Source organism: Lactuca virosa, chromosome 6, assembly GCF_052849685.1.
Source record: "Lactuca virosa cultivar CGN04683 chromosome 6, Lactuca_virosa_CGN04683_v6, whole genome shotgun sequence".
NCBI lineage: Eukaryota > Viridiplantae > Streptophyta > Magnoliopsida > Asterales > Asteraceae > Lactuca > Lactuca virosa.
Window position 1 is genome coordinate 15,370,845 of NC_136431.1, and position 19,745 is coordinate 15,390,589.

Sequence of the window (19,745 nt, forward strand, 5' to 3'; positions counted from 1 at the left end):
ATGGTGGTGGTCCCTTTGAATTAGTTTCTTTATAGAAAATCTGAATTCTAGTGCGTGATTATGGTAAGATTGACAAATCTTGTCAGTTTTGGAAGTCATTGATTATGCCATTAATTTTGAGATTTTCTTAACTAGTTTAGAAGATTAAACCCTAATTTGCCATGCATATATATAGCTCTTCTTTTGAGCCACGCACATAACCCTTTTTAGCTCTTCTTCTTCTTCAAAAACGAATTTAATTAGAACTCTCTGGCGATTTGGTTTGTATTTTCTATGCCTAGATACACAAATGTCATTTTGATTTATCCTAGATTGGATTTCTTGTAACCCAGACATAGGGTGGAAATATCAGTTCAGAAAGTAAATTTACACGATCCATAAGAAATCCAGCTCTCCACCATCACCCTATTCATATATCCCCAGTGTTACACTAATGACCCCTTAAGGTGATGCACATCTTCGAAACCGCCAGTAAATTAACTCTTCGTGAAGCCCAAGATTAACCACCTCTATTTTCTTTTGAAAATGGCACCATATCAACTATCACAACCACCATTGAGCGACCACCAACACCGACAATCGTTTTAGAAAACGTTTGAATCATAGCCTTCCTCTGATTTTTGACACACTATTAGAAAATCATTTTGCACACCTCGCAAATCGAAATGACTACCACCCATCTATACATCATTAGAAATCCATTGAGAACTCAATGTGTTCTAGAAATAGGTGGTTTAGTACTGGATCTTGATTGTTATCTTGATCGTTTGATTTTGGTTTTTATTTCATACATCAGTAATCCCGTACTATATTTGGATATTCATTAGTATTGGTTTTGATTTCATTAATTTTGATTTTATTTCACCATGTTTGACTTTGTTTGGCATAAGGTCTGGTTTTGATTATCCTTAATGGTTTTGGTTTCATACATTAATAATCCCGTATTAGATTTTGATTTTCCTTAGTATTGGTTTTGATTTTATTAGGTTTGATTTTATTTCACCATATGTTTAAGTGTGATTGGCATAAGGTATAGTTTTGATTATCATTACGTTCAGTTTTTGTTCTCATCGGATTTGATTTTGATTTTCATCAGGCTTGGTTTTAATATTGATCATGTTAGATTTTGTTTTTATTAGTTTTGTGTTTGATTACAGCTTTCAGGTTTTATTTTGATATCAGTTTTTTTTTGGTGCTCAAAGTGATTGATGGTGGTTGGCAGAGGTGACTAGGATGGGGTGTGACCACATCTTTAAAATGAATCTAGAAAAAGGGTGAGGTAAGATTGTTGGTCTCTCTAAAAGAAAACAAACAAAAATAAAACTAAATAAAATACCAAATAATATTCAGCAACACCAAAAACTAGTATTTTCGGGTAGGCAGTGACGGAAATTGTAACAAACCAATACCTTAAATTGGTCCGAGTTAAAAAAATTAAAAAAAAAATAAATAAATAGACAGAACATACAGATTACTACAAACAAGAGGGCCCATTCCTGTAATTTACCCTATTTTTTATTTTTGATTTGTCTTCTCACGAGAAATTAAATATATAATCGAGAGCAGGCATACATAAATAGCAGAGTCCAACGAATATGAGGGATGGAATCTTAGATTTGAACAAGTCATCACTTTGTTTAGCAATCATAGATTTGAACAAGTCATTAAGCACAATAATATGTTCTTTCATTCTCCTGACGCATAGAGAAATCCCATGCATGCTTCGTCATTTTCATATTTTAACAAGGAATTATAGTTATGTCATAAACACAAATAAAATAATGGAGGATCTGAAGAGTAACAGACGGCAACGATCTTTTAACATGTAGACCCTCACTCCCTCAGTTCAAGACTTGGTCATATTTGATGCCATGCCGTACAAAACTTGTTCAATGCCTTTGGAATTCCTTCTATAAATAGCCACTTCATCTAAAATCTATTTCATATAGACGCAAATAACTTGAAGCATATTGTAGTTAAGTGATCAAAGATGGCTACAAACAGGTGGAGTATCGTTTTATTTATAGCAATGGTTGCTGCAATAGCTTCTTCAGTTACTGCCAAGGAGTTCATTGTTGGTGATGATAAAGGTTGGACCCTCAACTTCGATTATCAAGCTTGGGCTTACGGCAAGAAGTTCGTTCGTTGGTGATAAACTGAGTAAGCGCTCCTTAATTGTGCTATGAGCATTAGGTTTATCGTTTAGGTTCTGAGCATGATTTTATACATGTGATAGTATCTAAATCCTATCTTTATTCTGGATGTAGTTTTCAACTATGCTGCTAGAAAACACAATGTCTTCAGAGTCAATGGAACAGTATTCCAACAGTGTATGATTCCTCCTGTTAACGAAGCTCTCACTAGTGGATACGATGTCATAACCCTTCAAACACCCGGAAGAAAATGGTATATTTATGGAGTTGGAAAACATTGCGAGCAAGGTGGTATGAAGCTTTTCATCACTGTTCTCCCTCAATCAATACCACCCCCAGCTCCTTGGGTCTCCCCTGTTCCATCAAGCAAGGTGTTTGTGGTTGGTGACGATAAAGGATGGACCTTGAACTTTGATTACCAAGCTTGGGCCAAGGGAAAACAATTCTTTGTCGGGGACAAACTTGGTATATTTTCTTATAAACCACTGTAATGTTTTATGTTTTCAAATTAAGGCAATTGCTAACTGGTTAAATATGTATATATAATTGATATAGTCTTCAGATACGCTGTGGGAAAGCATAATGTGTTCAGAGTAAATGGAACTTCCTTCCAACAATGTACTATCCCTGCTGCTACTGAAGCTCTCACAAGTGGATACGATGTGATCACCCTTGAAACCCCTGGGAGGAAATGGTATATTTGTGGTGTCGGAAAGCACTGTTTGATGGGACTGAAACTTTTCATCAATGTACTCCCCCAGTCAACATATCCTCCTCCTCCGTACCATGGAGCACGTAAACTTGCACCACACAAATTCTAGGTTGCATGGATTGCTTTCTGTTTTATGTTGTTAAAAGAAGCTTTTGTTATGGTCTGATCATGAATCATAATATTTATTATATTTGTCATATGTGTGTCTTTTTTTTTTCTGGTATTTATTGGCTGGAACCAATTAATTTGTTCCCTAATATTATTATGGACTCATTCCTGTAATTCAGAAATATATTATTTATGCTCTACAATCTTTTCATTTGATTGACTTAACTGACTATAACAAGTCTTATACGTTTTATATCTTGGATGATATTATTTCGCAATTTGGATTTTAGTAAATCCGTAAATTTCCAGGGTATAATTTTCGGTCCATGTGCAGTTGTTATATAAGTTTCGGTCCAACCTTTGGGTGGTAACCAAGAATCATAACATGAATGGTATAAATTTTCTTTAATTTAAATCACATATGAAGAGATGAAGGTGGTAACCTAGAATCATAACACGAATTAATGGTATAATGGTATAAGTACATAGTACAGAGAGACCATTCTTTTGGCAATAGTTGGTAGATGCTATTGATCACGACTGTACGTTTAGTATATTTCACATCGGCATGACACGCTATATATATATATATATATATATATATATATATATATATATATATATTAGAACTGGCAAAAATCGACCCAACCCGCCAACCCAATCCGAACCAACCCAAAATTAGCGGGTTGGGTTGTGTGGCAACTAGTAAATTTAGGGTCAAGTAAAGCCTAGATTGTAACCATGAACAAATGAATAGATAATGTAGCCTTGTTGCAATTGATTCTTGTAAATCAAAAATGACATTGTTATATGAGTATATTAGGCGAATCACCGTGCGTTGCGCGAGAATAGAATTATATAGTTAAAATAATAACTTTTATCAAATTATTATTTAATATTTCTACTTTGAAACAAAATATTAGTAGTAAAGCAAACATATAGTTAACATATTAGTTTTGTTAAACATTATAGTTTAATTTTTAAGTATTGTGATATATACAATTATTTGATAATTTTATAAACCGTTTAAAATTGTGTAAATTATATATCAAATGAATGATAATATAACGGGTAACAAAACGTATGAACAAAAATATAAACTGCAACTTTTAGTAACATAAAAATAGAAAAACATCTATTATAACATTTGTATTAAAAAATATATATATATATACAACGAATAATAAAAAATATGAAAAATAAACACTATAATTTTTAATAACCTAAAAACACTAAAAATCTATTATAACATTTATATTAACTCTTCATATTTAAATCACAAATCTCTTCAAATGCATTAATGTTTTTAATGAACAAAACTTTACAACCTTATAAAAGAAAGGAAAATAAAAGTTATTAGTGATTACTAATTAATAATCATAAGTTAAAAACTCTTGAGTTGTAACTAATAAATATACATCAATTAGAAAACTCTTGAGTTGTAGTGTGAGTTTCAAATAAATGCGGTACTTGAAAATGTATATTTATTATTATTATTATTATTATTATTATTATTATATTCGTCTAAATAATTGGTTTTGATGCATCATTTTAATCCCTTCAATTATTAAACATAAATATATTTAATTATAAATTTATAACATACATAGGTGCATATACATATTAAACAAATCACATATAATATATATTTTTTTCGTAAATGTCATATGTAATTCTTTTCGTAGTAATATGGATAAATTACTTTCATATGAAGAACATATCATGATAAGTCTATCATAATTACATATCAAATGTTCAAAATTATGTTATCTTTTAAATATTGTTTTTTAAATATGTTGTGTAGGATAACCCAACAAAAAAATAATAGAAAATAAACATAATCAAAATAGAAAAACTACAATCAAATAAATAAGAGCATTAGGTGGTTGAATATATAAATAAAGATGTTACATAAACATACATTTAAATCAAAAGAAAAAACTAACATTCGTCAACTTTGCTCAAACAAAAAAACCTATATCCATTTTATGAATCTTCGTTCTTCATTTAACATCATTCAACCATAGAAACTTGATGACAATTCTTCACTAACCTGCAATCAAAATATTTTTCTTGAAAAAGAAGAATCAGAAAGATATTACAAGCAAAACATTGATGTTTGGAGAGTCACATTCAAGATTGAGTAATACACACAAATCACATATAAAGATTAAATGAGAAACTGAATATAAAGAAAGAATAGAAAAGCTTCATTTGTTTTGGTTGAAAGAAAAAATCATATTACAATTACCATCGATGCAACATAACCCATTTCTTCAAATCATCATATTTGGATCGTGAATGCTTCAACTATATGAAAACTTTTGAATCACAATATCTTCAAATCCTTCTTACATGTAAGATTTTATATAACACAAAAGACACAAAAGATTGGCCTTTTTATAGTAAACTTTTCACTAAATGCTAATTAAACATAATATAAGTTATAAAACTTTTGAGTGTTAAATCATAATTAAGAAAACTTATGATTTGCATTGGTTAAAAAAAGGGGATTCAAATGAATGTGGTTTGAGGAAGTTAAAAAAGGGGGTTTCAAATGCATGAGATTCAAGAAAAAATTCTAGCTTTATAAGTATGTATGATAAATATGTATATTCGTAATAAACATTTAGAAGACCAAAATAGATTAAATAGTAACACGTAAGTCCAAAAGTGGGCCTTTGCTTTAAGGTTTTTAGCCAAGAAAACCTCATGACCGAAAACCCTCTTAATGGTGACCTTAAAGACCCAAAAACCCTTCCATGAGCCATAACAAAACCGAAATCAACAAGTTAGGGCCACCCTAGAATCGAAAACCCTTCTAATGGAAAACCCTAAAGGCCGAAATCCCCCTCCCTTGTCCAAGAGATTTCGGTTGGGTGTAGTATCCAAGACATTGACTTTGCAAGTTGGCATCTTCCCTTTACTTCTCTTTAACCACTGAATTCCTATACCCTACACAACAATATATACTATGCCTCCATACAAGAAACATAAGTGACCAACATGTATCAAGAAAAGCCTCATCCTTCCCTCCTTTTTAACTTGCGGCCGAGAGGGCCTTTCCCTCTCACCACTTTCACGTTTCTTCAAAACACTCTCTAGAACAAACTCAAGTTTCTCCAAGATCATCACTTTCAAGTCGGATTTAGAGCCCCTTGGTAAGCAATTTCGTGTATCACAAGTGCTTCTATACATTTCTGTTGGATTAATGTCTAAGTCCATAACTATATTTGGTATGTACTTGACCCGACCCGGCATGGTCCATTTGGGTTGCACTTCACCGGCACAATTTATATGGACAGTCTTTTGAGAATAGTATATTTATGATTTATATTAATATATTATAAGTTCTAATATATTAATATGGAATCATATTATTTAATTAGTATTGATCAAGAATTAATTAAGTGATCAAAAATAACTAATTAAATATGGACTCTTATATATATGGAATGGGCCAAGTTCATTTAGGTTGGGCTAAGCTTTCATGGATGGTCCATGGAGCTTTTAACCCATGGATCCTATGTAAATGAAAGGTCATGGGTATTAGGGTTTACATGGATGTAACCCTAATCCTCCATAATATATAAAGGGGTCATTGGCTCACAAAATTGGCACAAGTGTGTGAAAATAAGAGTGGGCCGATTTTAGTGTGCATACATATTCTCTCAAGTTCTTCCAAGGTGTTTTGGTGATTTGTGATTCCATTTGAGGCTTCCACACTATTGGGGCTAAGCTCTTAAAGCTTGAAGACATCAAGCTACATCAAAAGGTATGTCATCTAACTAGAACTTTGTAGTATAGGTGCTTCATAATATGCTAGTTAGGATGAAACCTTGGAATAGTTAATATTTGCATGTATAATAGAGAAAACATAGATCCAAGGTTTATAGGGTTGCATGTACACCATAGGAGTGTTAGAATGCTCAAAACCCAACAGTGGTATCAGAGCCAGGTTGTTTTCTGTTATATTGATGCAAATGTTTTATTTTCAAGTTGGAAAAAAGGAAAAAAAACATGACGTTTGTCAAATTTTAAGATAATTACTTGTTTTGTGAAAAACGAATTATTTGTAAAATTTGAATCATTTGTTATATGAGTTGAATTAGGTCAAATTTAGTAAAAGATAAAATAATATGATTATTTTATTAGTTTTAAAGGTTTGATCTAAATGTTTTAAGGAGTTACAAATTTTGTCATAAAATTTTGGAGCTCAAAAGTTTTTTTTAAAGTTGTGATCTTAAGGGTTTTTGAAACTTCCATAAGTTATGGATATGAAAGTTTTTTTTTTTTAAAAAAAAAATTTGATTCAAAGTTTTTATGGAGTTACAAAATTTGGTGTTAATGTTTTAAAGAATTCCATAACTTGTTCTTAAGTTATGGAACATGGAAAGTTTCATCATAAAACACCATTAATTCCATAAGTTATGGAATCCAAAGGTTTTCAAGAACTACAAAACTTGCCCTCAAGTTTTGGAAATTGAGAAAAGTTTTTTATGAAAAAAAGAAGAGTAAATTACTGAAATCGTCCCTGTGGTTTGGTCAAAATTGCACGTTTGGTCCCTAACTTTTTTTTTGCACTCGGATCGTCCCTGTGGTTTGATTTTGTTGCGTTTTTCGTCCCTATGGTTTGGTAAAAATTGCATGTTTGGTCCCTAACTTTATGTATGTAAGGGACGAAAAATGCAACAAAATCAAACCACAGGGACGAAAAACGCAACAAAATCAAACCATAGGGACGATCCGAGTGCAAAAAAAAAGTTAGGGACCAAACGTGCAATTTTGACCAAAGCACAGGGACGATTTCAGTAATTTACTCAAAAAAGAATTAAATTCTAAAACTCTTGGGTTCATAACTTAAACAATTAATTAAATGGTTTTAATTTTGAGTTTAATAATTGGAATTATGATGTTTTGTTGAATAGTTCAAATTAACTCTTATGGACTTTATTAATAGTTAATTAAAGCGTTTAATTAAAAGAGTATTATTAAATCCATAAATATATGGTTTGAGTTTAATTAAATTAAAAGTCTAGTTTAATTAATAGATTAAACCATCAAGTATTTTAAATGTCTAAAATACACCCTTATACTATTATAATATTAAAAGTTTAATATATTATATGTATAAGAGCAAGTCGTCTTACCATTAGTAGGCATCATTCACGAAGCCGGTCTATAAGGGGGGTATAAGGTTGTTGCCTATAAAATGGCAGCTTAATGGGTGTCCACTCTCACCCACCGCTTCCTTGACTGGTGGAGGGTCGTTAGCCGAACAGGTAGGACAATGACTATAATTCTCCCTTCATTAAAAGTATTAATGATAAATACTAAGTAACTAAACCTTTTATTAATTCTCAATCTTAGTTACTTAGGAAAATGTGAATAAGGTGCTAATCCATGAAATTACACTTTGCACTTTGTTTAAACCGTTAGTGGAGCGTGTGTGGTTAACCGGCACACTAACCTGGATTTAACAAAGTAGGCAAAGGGTAACTTAATATTTATCATAGTATCGGTGGAGCTCGTGTGGTTAACCGGCACATCGATTGAGGGGTAAATATTAAGGGTACCAAGTATATTTGCATGGTTACTTCACACCTTGTTTTGTGATCCTCGGCATCCCAGTCACAAAACCTGAAGGGAACACTCAAGATTGAAACATGCCATTGAAAAGTTCAATGAATCTCAAAAGATCTAGGAGTTTCAAATCCAAGTAAAAAACCTAATTAAATTATTTCGTTTTTCATGGTGGAAATTGGTAAATCGTCATTTACCTACCTTCAACTATTTTATAACTCGGATTACAGCATCCCTCTTCCAGTTATAAATAGGTTGTTGGATCCTAGCCTTAATATTTCATATTGGGTGTTATATTAAGGACTTTAGATCAACTATCTTGAATATCTCCCAAAAGATGTCGAGTTCAGACATCTATGATCTTCCCAAATCTCTTGGAACTTTACTTCCTCCACCTCCTCCAATTATTCTCCCTAACCCACAAGTTCAAGGTCACTCAAGCCCTAATGGCAAGCAAGGTCTATGTGTGATCACATCTTAGAGATGAAGTCACATATTGACAAGCCGGGAGAGTTGGGTTTCAAAGTCTTGAGAAAGTTGGATGTTCAATCACTTTCTAAGTCACATAGTGAGTTCCTTTGGGACTACTATGATACAGACTATGACATGAACCTTAATGATCATATCTATTTGCTTGGTGATGCTGAATCAGCAATGATTTGGAACGATAGTGAAGCAAATTTGATTAGAAGATCAACTTCCCAAAAACTTTATGGACAGTGACAATGGTGACACCGGAAATCCAGAAAAAGCATTCTCTTCCCAATGGAAAGGGATTGGCCATAGTCAACCCGGTTGACCAAATGGTAAAGAGAAAGGCTAAGTCTGAGATAGTCCCATTACCAAAGGGTCCATATGTTTATTTTGCCAAAGGAAGGGGCATTGATTGCAAAGCTGCCAAATTTACCTAAGGATGTTAAAGTCAATAAGTTTGACTCTACATCAGGTAGAGCCCATTATCTAACTCTGTTAAGTTCTATTCTGAGATCCTCATTACATGATGTGACTGGGTCACATGTTGATGTTTTAAGAATCAAAGAATAGAGAGAAATCTTAAAGGAAGTATATGCTGATTCTGATCGCGAAGGTGGATTTCGATCGCATCAGAATTTTGAGCAGTTGCTTAAGATGTTATGATATATTGCTAAGGAATAGATAACAACAATTTTCCATGTGGATTGTAAGGATAAGTTTTTCTGCAAAGTTTTAAAATAAAAGAAAATTGTTTAATTTTGTTTATTTGAAGTATCCTTACAATGACATTTGTGGAAAATTGTTGCTTATATGATTCCACTGACAGCAATATTGGAAAATGGATTTGATTCTTTCATTTGTGGTAGTGTCTAAATTTACCAAATCAGGAAAGTTCCTTATCACCCAAGTTTCAATTGGACCGAAACTTGGAATCATGAAAGTTGAATAGTATGATGAATGAGAACTTTCAAGCATTGGAAAATCAAGACTAATTACTTGTTCACATGGATGTGTGAGTCAAGTGAAGGACTAAAGGGATCGAGTACACATTCTTGTGCACTGGTCATGTCCACCACAAAGATCGTTAAGACTATTTGATTTACTAAAGTTTAGTAAATATGGTTATACTTACAAGTTTAAGTATAATTCTGAAACATTGGAAAAGTCTCAATGTATGGCAGAACGAATGGGAAGAATCAAATTAGGCAGAAAGATAAAAGTTTCTCAAATCTGAAAAGATGGGAGAGTACTTTAGTATCATGTTTGTGATCATCTTAATGATTTAGAAATCATATCACAATTAGTCCTCTAAAGGTCATCTTAGTGCATTCTTATGACTAAGAAGAGGAGTCATGAATTGTTGAAATGGTTAGATCAGGAAGATGAGTCATACTTCGTTCCAAAACAATTCTTAGAGTCATACTCCAAGATTGTAACTTGAGTGACATATCTTAAAGAAAGGTTTAAAACACTTGTCAAATGTAAGAGTAAAAGTGTCCTACTCTTGTACATTTGAAATTGCTAAGTTGTGATGTTTTGGATAAAACAAAGACCAACTAAGGCCAATTGTGTGAAGTGTTTGTCTTGATAAAGAATCCGCACTATCTCTTGAATATTTGGCAAGATAGTCTTATATGTCAAGAGGATAGTGGGAGTCTTAAAGATCCTAAAAAGAATTTTAAGAACTAATCAAGAATAAAACCTGAGGTTCTTCACTAGCACACGACTTGAGGTTTATAACCTATCGTGTTGACATATTATGTGCCCATTCCAGTTAAAGTTGGCTTTGCATAGGAGTTCTGAAAGTTCTCAATTGGTTGCATAACAACTTGGAAGCAATGGCAGGCCCTGTACTGCGAGGTGGCAAGAAGTTAAGATTGCATAAGTTCAGTCCATATGAGTTTGGATTTGTCATTATCCTTGTCTTGTGACTATGGTTTTGACGATTCACATGGATGAGAACACATACACCATAAAATCTAAGGGTCATAAGGTTTCTCTCCGATTCATGAAAATGATGGTGAGGAAACACTTCCACCAAGTAGATTTGAAGCACATGGCAAAAGGTCTAAACAATTGAGACTATGATTACGGCATCTCTTTTCATAGTTCTGAAATTGTTTAGACACACATGCATGTTATCTAAGGAAAGGTGTATGATTTTGATAAAGTTTTATCAAAGCATCTCGTATCAGAAATCTGAACTTTGGTAAGAAAGTCAATAAAGTATTGATTTCTAGAAGTCCAGCTGATTTCTGCGACTAAGCACCTTGCTCTTAGGACCCTTCAGTCAAGCTTCTCCAGTGAGACCTTTCTTTTAGGCAGGCGATAGCCTGATTCAAAGATTGGTTCAGAATCTTTCTCTTGTTATGTAGCTAATTAGGAGTTACCGAAGGTTGTTAAACTAACTCATTAGCTAGTCCAAGGAATAGAATCAGGCCTCTACCGAGGAGGTTTTGGATATTTTTTTAGATCTCCCAAAAAAGCTAGTCCTCTGAGACAGAGGGGAGATTTCGGAGATTTTAGATCTCTCATAAAAGCTAGTCGACTGAGACAGAGGATCAAAACGGAGATCTTTCAGACAGTTGAAAAACGGCATGTCAAAGCTAGTGGGAGCATAAGTGTTATGCTAATAATCATCATGTTAGTGGGAGCATGATAATTATTGTTAGTGTTGCAAGTTAGCAATGTTAATTATAGAAAACAAAAGTTTCAATTCGTGAGGCTGCAGGGATTGAAAAAGTTGTTTTGCTATAATTAAGGGAGAGGATATACTTCATTTCAGTTCTAAAGGCTTAGATTGAGACCTTAATCATCTTTAGTCAAGAATATATATATATATATATATATATATATATATATATATATATATATATATATATATATATATATATATATATATATATATATATATATATGAATTTCATGTTGGATTGGTTCAACTTAAGGAAATTCTATATATTGCGTTCTCAAAATTCGATTATGATTACGGCATCCCTCTTCATAGTCAAATTTTGAAAACATGGCAAATAAAAATATTGTAGCAAAAGACTGGTCTAAATCATGTCTTTATGTGAGACATCATGAATCGTGCACCGTTTGCTTTGGGTACAGGATCGATTGCATGTGCTATAATATTTGTCATTTCTAAATTTTTCCAAATGCCCAGAGGCATTAAGAAGGGAAAAGGTCTAGAATCGGATATGACTAAAATGATTAAGCAATTGTCGAGGACAATCTGAGGTTTACCAAAGATTGGTTGCTCAGGGACAGTTGGAAGTATAGTGCTAATTTTGGAAGGACCATATTGACATATTCTGAAAAGAGGCATCTCTTATTCAGAAGTGATAGTCAAAATGAGAATATGGAGTTGTCTCCATAGGTGGAAGTTATATGTGTAAGATTAGAAAACTTAATGCAAGAAGCATGTCCAAAGCAATGTACTTTGAATATGAGACTTAGTTTCCATGGAGTTGATCTCCATTGGAATACCTTATAATGATTGTTGACAAGTCTTTGTGACTTTGTACATATTCATTACAGGAGGGTCAGTGCATATAAGTTTAAAATCTAAACAGATTTCGATAAATGATAGGAATTTGAAATTCTCACATTTTTCGATAAGGATTTGGGAGTGTGAAATTAGAATCATTGAAATTATGTTCAATTGGTTTATTTCACAAAGTAAGGATCATAGACAAACATAGAGTGCATACTTGGTGTATGGAAAAGCTATTGTTTAAGAAAAACATAGTGTACATGCTTGGAGCATGGGACAACTAGTGTTTTTAATTCAAGTATAAAGTTGATAAAACCGAAACAATGAATAATGAGTAATCAGTATGGTGATAAATAAAAATGTTTATTTATATTCATAGGGTTTGATACCATATTTGATTCATTTATTCTTGTGTTTCACTTTGCATGTTTTGACTTCCAGAATAACTAAGTCGCTCTTCCTGAATGATTAAGTTATTCAAACCATCCACAGTCGGTCATATGTTGGAAGTAGATATGAATCAAGACTGTCATGGGTTGGTTTGTAGAGGTCCAAGTTGGTGGACAAAATGGTGCTACAACACTCATGCGTGCTCATAAGTTCTGAGTATTGGATTCAACCCGCGCTTATTTGAATCACTTCATGGATTTTATCACGAGTGATCATGAGACGATAATATCTTATATTCTTCAAACCTAGAGATATGAGTTGTTACTATGAGTTGGTTATACATTGATTGCACGAAAACGCATTTGGTAACTCGATGTTATAAAACGTGCCTTTGTGTATGATTCAACAAGTAGTAGAACAAGCCATATGAGTCGAAGTTTATCCATTCCTTTTACCTTCGGGATAAAAGCGATATATGTGGGCCCCTCGATGATTTAGTGATGACACATGTGAGTGCTTGACCAAGCAAGGACTGATTTGATTTCTTCAATCAGTCAGTCATCATAAATCGAAAATCGGGAAACAACAAATGGACAGAGAGAATGATTATAATCCATGTCTCAGTCCATATGATATCTAGAATGGAGGAATATATGATCCCTTATCTAATGGACAAGTCATTGACAAGGTCAGAGTTCGACAGCGGCTTTAAGAGCTACGATTGCCAGTTAGGTTTTGAAGTCATACTCAATAATAGTTTTAGACTTATCCAAGTGGGAGACTGTTGGATTAATGTCTAAGTCCATAACTATATTTGGTATGTACTTGACCCGACCCGGCATGGTCCATTTGGGTTGCACTTCACCGGCACAATTTATATGGATAGTCTTTTGAGAATAGTATATTTATGATTTATATTAATATATTATAAGTTCTAATATATTAATATGGAATCATATTATTTAATTAGTATTGATCAAGAATTAATTAAGTGATCAAAAATAACTAATTAAATATGGACTCTTATATATATGGAATGGGCCAAGTTCATTTAGGTTGGGCTAAGCTTTCATGGATGGTCCATGGAGCTTTTAACCCATGGATCCTATGTAAATGAAAGGTCATGGGTATTAGGGTTTACATGGATGTAACCCTAATCCTCCATAATATATAAAGGGGTCCTTGGCTCACAAAATTGGCACAAGTGTGTGAAAATAAGAGTGGGCCGATTTTAGTGTGCATACATATTCTCTCAAGTTCTTCCAAGGTGTTTTGGTGATTTGTGATTCCATTTGAGGCTTCCACACTATTGGGGCTAAGCTCTTAAAGCTTGAAGACATCAAGCTACATCAAAAGGTATGTCATCTAACTAGAACTTTGTAGTATAGGTGCTTTATAATATGCTAGTTAGGATGAAACCTTGGAATAGTTAATATTTGCATGTATAATAGAGAAAACATAGATCCAAGGTTTATAGGGTTGCATGTACACCATAGGAGTGTTAGAATGCTCAAAACCCAACAGTGGTATCAGAGCCATGGTTTGTTTTCTGTTATATTGATGCAAATGTTTTATTTTGAAGTTGAAAAAAAAAGGGAAAAAAATATGACATTTGTCAAATTTTAAGATAATTACTTGTTTTGTGAAAAACGAATTATTTGTAAAATTTGAATCATTTGTTATATGAGTTGAATTAGGTCAATTTTAGTAAAAGATAAAATGATATGATTATTTTATTAGTTTTAAAAGTTTGATCTAAATGTTTTAAGGAGTTACATATTTTGTCATAAAATTTTGGAGCTCAAAAGTTTTTTTTAAAAGTTGTGATCTTAAGGGTTTTTGAAACTTCCATAAGTTATGGATATGAAAGTTTTTTTTTAAAAAAAAAAAATTTGATTCAAAGTTTTTATGGAGTTACAAAATTTTGTGTTAATGTTTTAAAGAATTCCATAACTTGTTCTTAAGTTATGGAACATTGAAAGTTTCATCATAAAACACCATTAATTCCATAAGTTATGGAATCCAAAGGTTTTCAAGAATTACAAAACTTGCCCTCAAGTTTTGGAATTTGAGAAAAGTTTTTTATGAAAAAAAGAATTGAATTCTAAAACTCTTGGGTTCATAACTTAAACAATTAATTAAATGGTTTTAATTTTGAGTTTAATAATTGGAATTATGATGTTTTGCTGAATAGTCAACCCGGATGACCAAATGGTAAAGAGAAAAGGCTAAGTCTGAGATAGTCCCATTACCAAAGGGTCCATATGTTTATTTTGCCAAAGGAAGGGGCGTTGATTGCAAAGCTGCCAAATTTACCTAAGGATGTTAAAGTCAATAAGTTTGACTCTACATCAGGTAGAGCACATTATCTAACTCTGTTAAGTTCTATTCTGAGATCCTCATTACATGATGTGACTGGGTCACATGTTGATGTTTTAAGAATCAAAGAATAGAGAGAAATCTTAAAGGAAGTATATGATGATTCTGATCGCGAAGGTGGATTTCGATCGTATCAGAATTTTGAGCAGTTGCTTAAGAAGTTATGATATATTGCTAAGGAATAGATAACAACAATTTTCCATGTGGATTGTAAGAATAAGTTTTTCCGTAAAGTTTTAAAATATAAGAAAATTGTTTAATTTTATTTATTTGAAGTATCCTTACAATGACATTTGTGGAAAATTGTTGCTTATATGATTCCACTAATAGCAATATTGGAAAATGGATTTGATTCTTTCATTTGTGGTAGTGTCTAAATTTACCAAATCAGGAAAGTTCCTCATCACCCAAGTTTCAATTGGACCGTAACTTGGAATCATGAAAGTTGAATAGTATGATGAATGAGAACTTTCAAGCATTGGAAAATCAAGACTAATTACTTGTTCACATGGATGTGTGAGTCAAGTGAAGGACTAAAGGGATCGAGTACACATTCTTGTGCACTGGTCATGTCCACCACAAAGCTCGTTAAGACTATTTGATTTACTAAAGTTTAGTAAATATGGTTATACTTACAAGTTTAAGTATAATTCTGAAACATTGGAAAAGTCTCAATATATGGCAGAACGAATGGGAAGAATCAAATTAGGCAGAAAGATAAAAGTTTCTCAAATCTGAAAAGATGGGAGAGTACTTTAGTATCATGTTTGTGATCATCTTAATGATTTAGAAATCATATCACAATTATTCCTCTAAAGGTCATCTTAGTGCATTCTTATGACTAAGAAGAGGAGTCATGAATTGTTGAAATGGTTAGATCAGGAAGATGAGTCATACTTCGTTCCAAAACAATTCTTAGAGTCATACTCCAAGATTGTAACTTGAGTGACATATCTTAAAGAAATGTTTAAAACACTTGTCAAATGTAAGAGTAAAAGTGTCCTACTCTTGTACATTTGAAATTGGTAAGTTGTGATGTTTTGGATAAAACAAAGACCAATTAAGGCCAATTGTGTGAAGTGTTTGTCTTGATAAAGAATCGGCACTATCTCTTGAATATTTGGCAAGATAGTCTTATATGTCAAGAGGATAGTGGGAGTCTTAAAGATCCTAAAAAGAATTTCAAGAACTAATCAAGAATAAAACCTGAGGTTCTTCACTAGCACACGACTTGAGGTTTATAACCTATCGTGTTGACATATTATGTGCCCATTCCAGTTAAAGTTGGCTTTGCATAGGAGTTCTGAAAGTTCTCAATTGGTTGCATAACAACTTGGAAGCAATGGCAGGCCCTGTACTGCCAGGTGGCAAGAAGTTAAGATTGCATAAGTTCAGTCCATATGAGTTTGGATTTGTCATTGTCCTTGTCTTGTGACTATGGTTTTGACGATTCACATGGATAAGAACACATACACCATAAAATCTGGGTTGTAAAAGCAACAAGTTTTTGGTAATTTCTTTACTAAAAATAGTTATTCTAGTAAAACTTGTTATATTTTAGTCATTACTGTTTTGATGGGTTAAAACTCAAGGATATTATGTTTTAATACCAATATTAACACTAGGCAAGAATTCAACTTTATATTTATATAAAAAATTATATAAATAGACCACACAAACACATACAAGGCAAACTATATTTGGTATAGTTTGGGAGTCATAAAACCGCACTTTCATAAATTTTCAATGGTATAATTATTTCTTTATATAAGAAAAAGGGAGTCGTAGTTCACGTAAATCTGTTAATGCTCTAGTGAGACATTCTCTTCACCGTACCTACCTAGTGTACACTTTAAGTCTTGCATTATAACCAAAGTCTCCTGGATGGAGAGCGAGATAGTTGTGTATAGATCTATACGGGATTGACAACCCCACACCTGAGTTGTTTGCTACAGTTAGACCGACAAGTCTAGGGTGACAAATATCTACCGATTCCGACGCCTGAAGAAACGTCGTACATGCATAACAATCATATTAAGCATGGTTATAATAACTCACATAGGGATTAACTATACTATTTGGTTTACGGGAAGCTTACACCTCATCAGTTTTATATGAAAATAATAAAACTACATACTATCTCACAGTACAACATTTCTTACATTTCTGGTCTTAGGGTTTAAGACTACAGTTTACATTTAAGAAAATATTGGATTTTCTGGGAACATACACTATCATTCTACAAGGAAAAGATACAAAAGTCATACATACATTGTTAGTCTTGGATATAAGACTTACAGCCCATTTTTATAGAAAATATCGGATTTTCTGGAAGTATACAAAACCATTTTAAACAAAACAATTACAAACCCTTTTCATACAAAACTACTTATGAACTCACCAACATTATTGTTGACGTTTTTCAAAATCACTTGTATTCTCAGGGAACCCGTAAACGGGTATTCAAATCATTTTGAGAATAGGAGTTACTGCATCATGGATTTTTACTTTTCAGTCATATGATGTGTAATTTTTGAACAAGCACAGTGTGTAAAACTATGTAAACTTGTAATCTCAATGTATTATGTTCAGGTTGCTATGATTCATTTATATTCAACTGTTATGATACAATACAATGACGTCATCCGCCCTTGGATGTTTCCGCCGTACTGGTTCGGGGGTGTGACAGATTGGTATCAGACCATTGTTTATAGTGAACTAGTATATCTAACAATACAAGATACACTACTATAAATACAATGGGACTAAAACACTCTGACTAAAAGTATACTTTAAAAATACAAGTATTTTATAAAAGTGTACAAACATACATGCATATTAGAAAATAATGTTATAATAAGAAGTATATAGAAGATTTGGACATCGCGATTAAACTTAGACAGTTATGTAATCATATCTAGGGTAAATATAGTCTGATCAACTATATTTAGTCGAGATATGATCAACATATGTTTAGGAATGGTCGTGGTGGACAACGAATCTAAAACTTACCAACCTTATACCAAAAATACTACATGAGTATTTTAGCACATTATAAACATTTCATGTATTTCTCATACTTATATTCTCGTACAGACGCTATGGCAGGTTTCCACATGCCCGCAGATCCCTATTTCCCTAACCAGGGGAATGGAGGGTGGATTGAGGAGGATCCTAAGGAGGATCCTGAGGAGATCTTGGAAGAGGAGCCCTAGGAAGAGTTTGAAGAAGAGATAGAGGAAGAGGAGGAGGAGGAGGATGTGGAGTCCGAAGTCATCAATCCTCCCTACATTGCTACAATGGACCTACACCCCGTTGGGCGGAGGACCTTGAGAGACGGAGTCGACACCAGAGGCAAAGCCCACCCTTTGGTATGAAGCGAGGTTTTTTTAACCTCAGCCATGGAGGACCCGCTGACAGAGCCCTCCCAGTTATGATCCAGTGGATCACGGACCTTGGCGACTAGACTAGAGCAACGGCGAACCGCGTCCTGGAGTTGGGAGCCGTTGCGGAGGTCACAGATGCGCGGACACGAGATTTGGAGAGGGACTACTATCCCATGGACAGACTCATTAAGGACCTTACCACCGCCCGAGCGGAGGTAAGGGAATATCTGGAGAGGCATGCAGCTCTCGAGGAGAGAGTGATCGCAGCCGAGCGTCGATTGGTTGAGCTACATGGCGCCTCTACTTCATCTCAGGGACCGCAGTGGACTACCCGTCGTGAGTAGGATTCATCCTACTCACAGTTTGATATAGACTAGATTTATGGGTATGCGTTGGTGCTACCACTTTTTCTATCTCCTATATGTAGGACCGACCCTACGTCTAAGTGATTACACTATTCAGAGGGTCCTTATGCTGCCAAATTTTTATCTTTAATGTACTATAGACCTTTTTAGAGGACAATTTTCCAAAAATTATGTACTGGTACCTTATCATTATTGAAACGAATATGTGTTTCTATTTTATTGGATGTTGTTATCTGCTATGTCTTCTCTTTTCATTATTATTTGATATAATAAAGTTTCAATTATAAGTACAAGCAACTCACAATAACAACTAGATTCGATACAAACAAAGTGTTCCATTTCAGTAGTGTCAGAACCATAACCCATATCAAAAACTAATTGTCATTCCACCTTGTGGCAGAAAATGTCGCCCGGAAGATACAACAGGCGTAAGAACAATACATCGGCGCCACCACCACCGCCGCCTCCCCCACAAATGGACACCATAGTGTTCCAAGTTGCTGTGACCGCTGTTGTGGCTGCTGCTGTAGCTCAAATCAGTAGTAGCAGCAATGGAGGCGGAAATGGAACGAACAGTTCCAATCAAAGTGAAAACCAAGGGCACCCAAGGGAATGCACTTATAAAGACTTTGCAAAATGAAAGCCCAAGCCCTTCAATGGAACCGGTGGCGTCATTGCTATGATGCAGTGGTTTGA

At 33.6% G+C, this 19,745-nt stretch overlaps 1 pseudogene; it reads left to right on the top strand.

The window, feature by feature from the left end:
- The first annotated feature begins 1,990 nt into the window (after window positions 1–1,990).
- Window positions 1,991–2,974, top strand: LOC145121346 (blue copper protein pseudogene; annotated as a pseudogene).
- The last annotated feature ends 16,771 nt before the right edge of the window (window positions 2,975–19,745 follow it).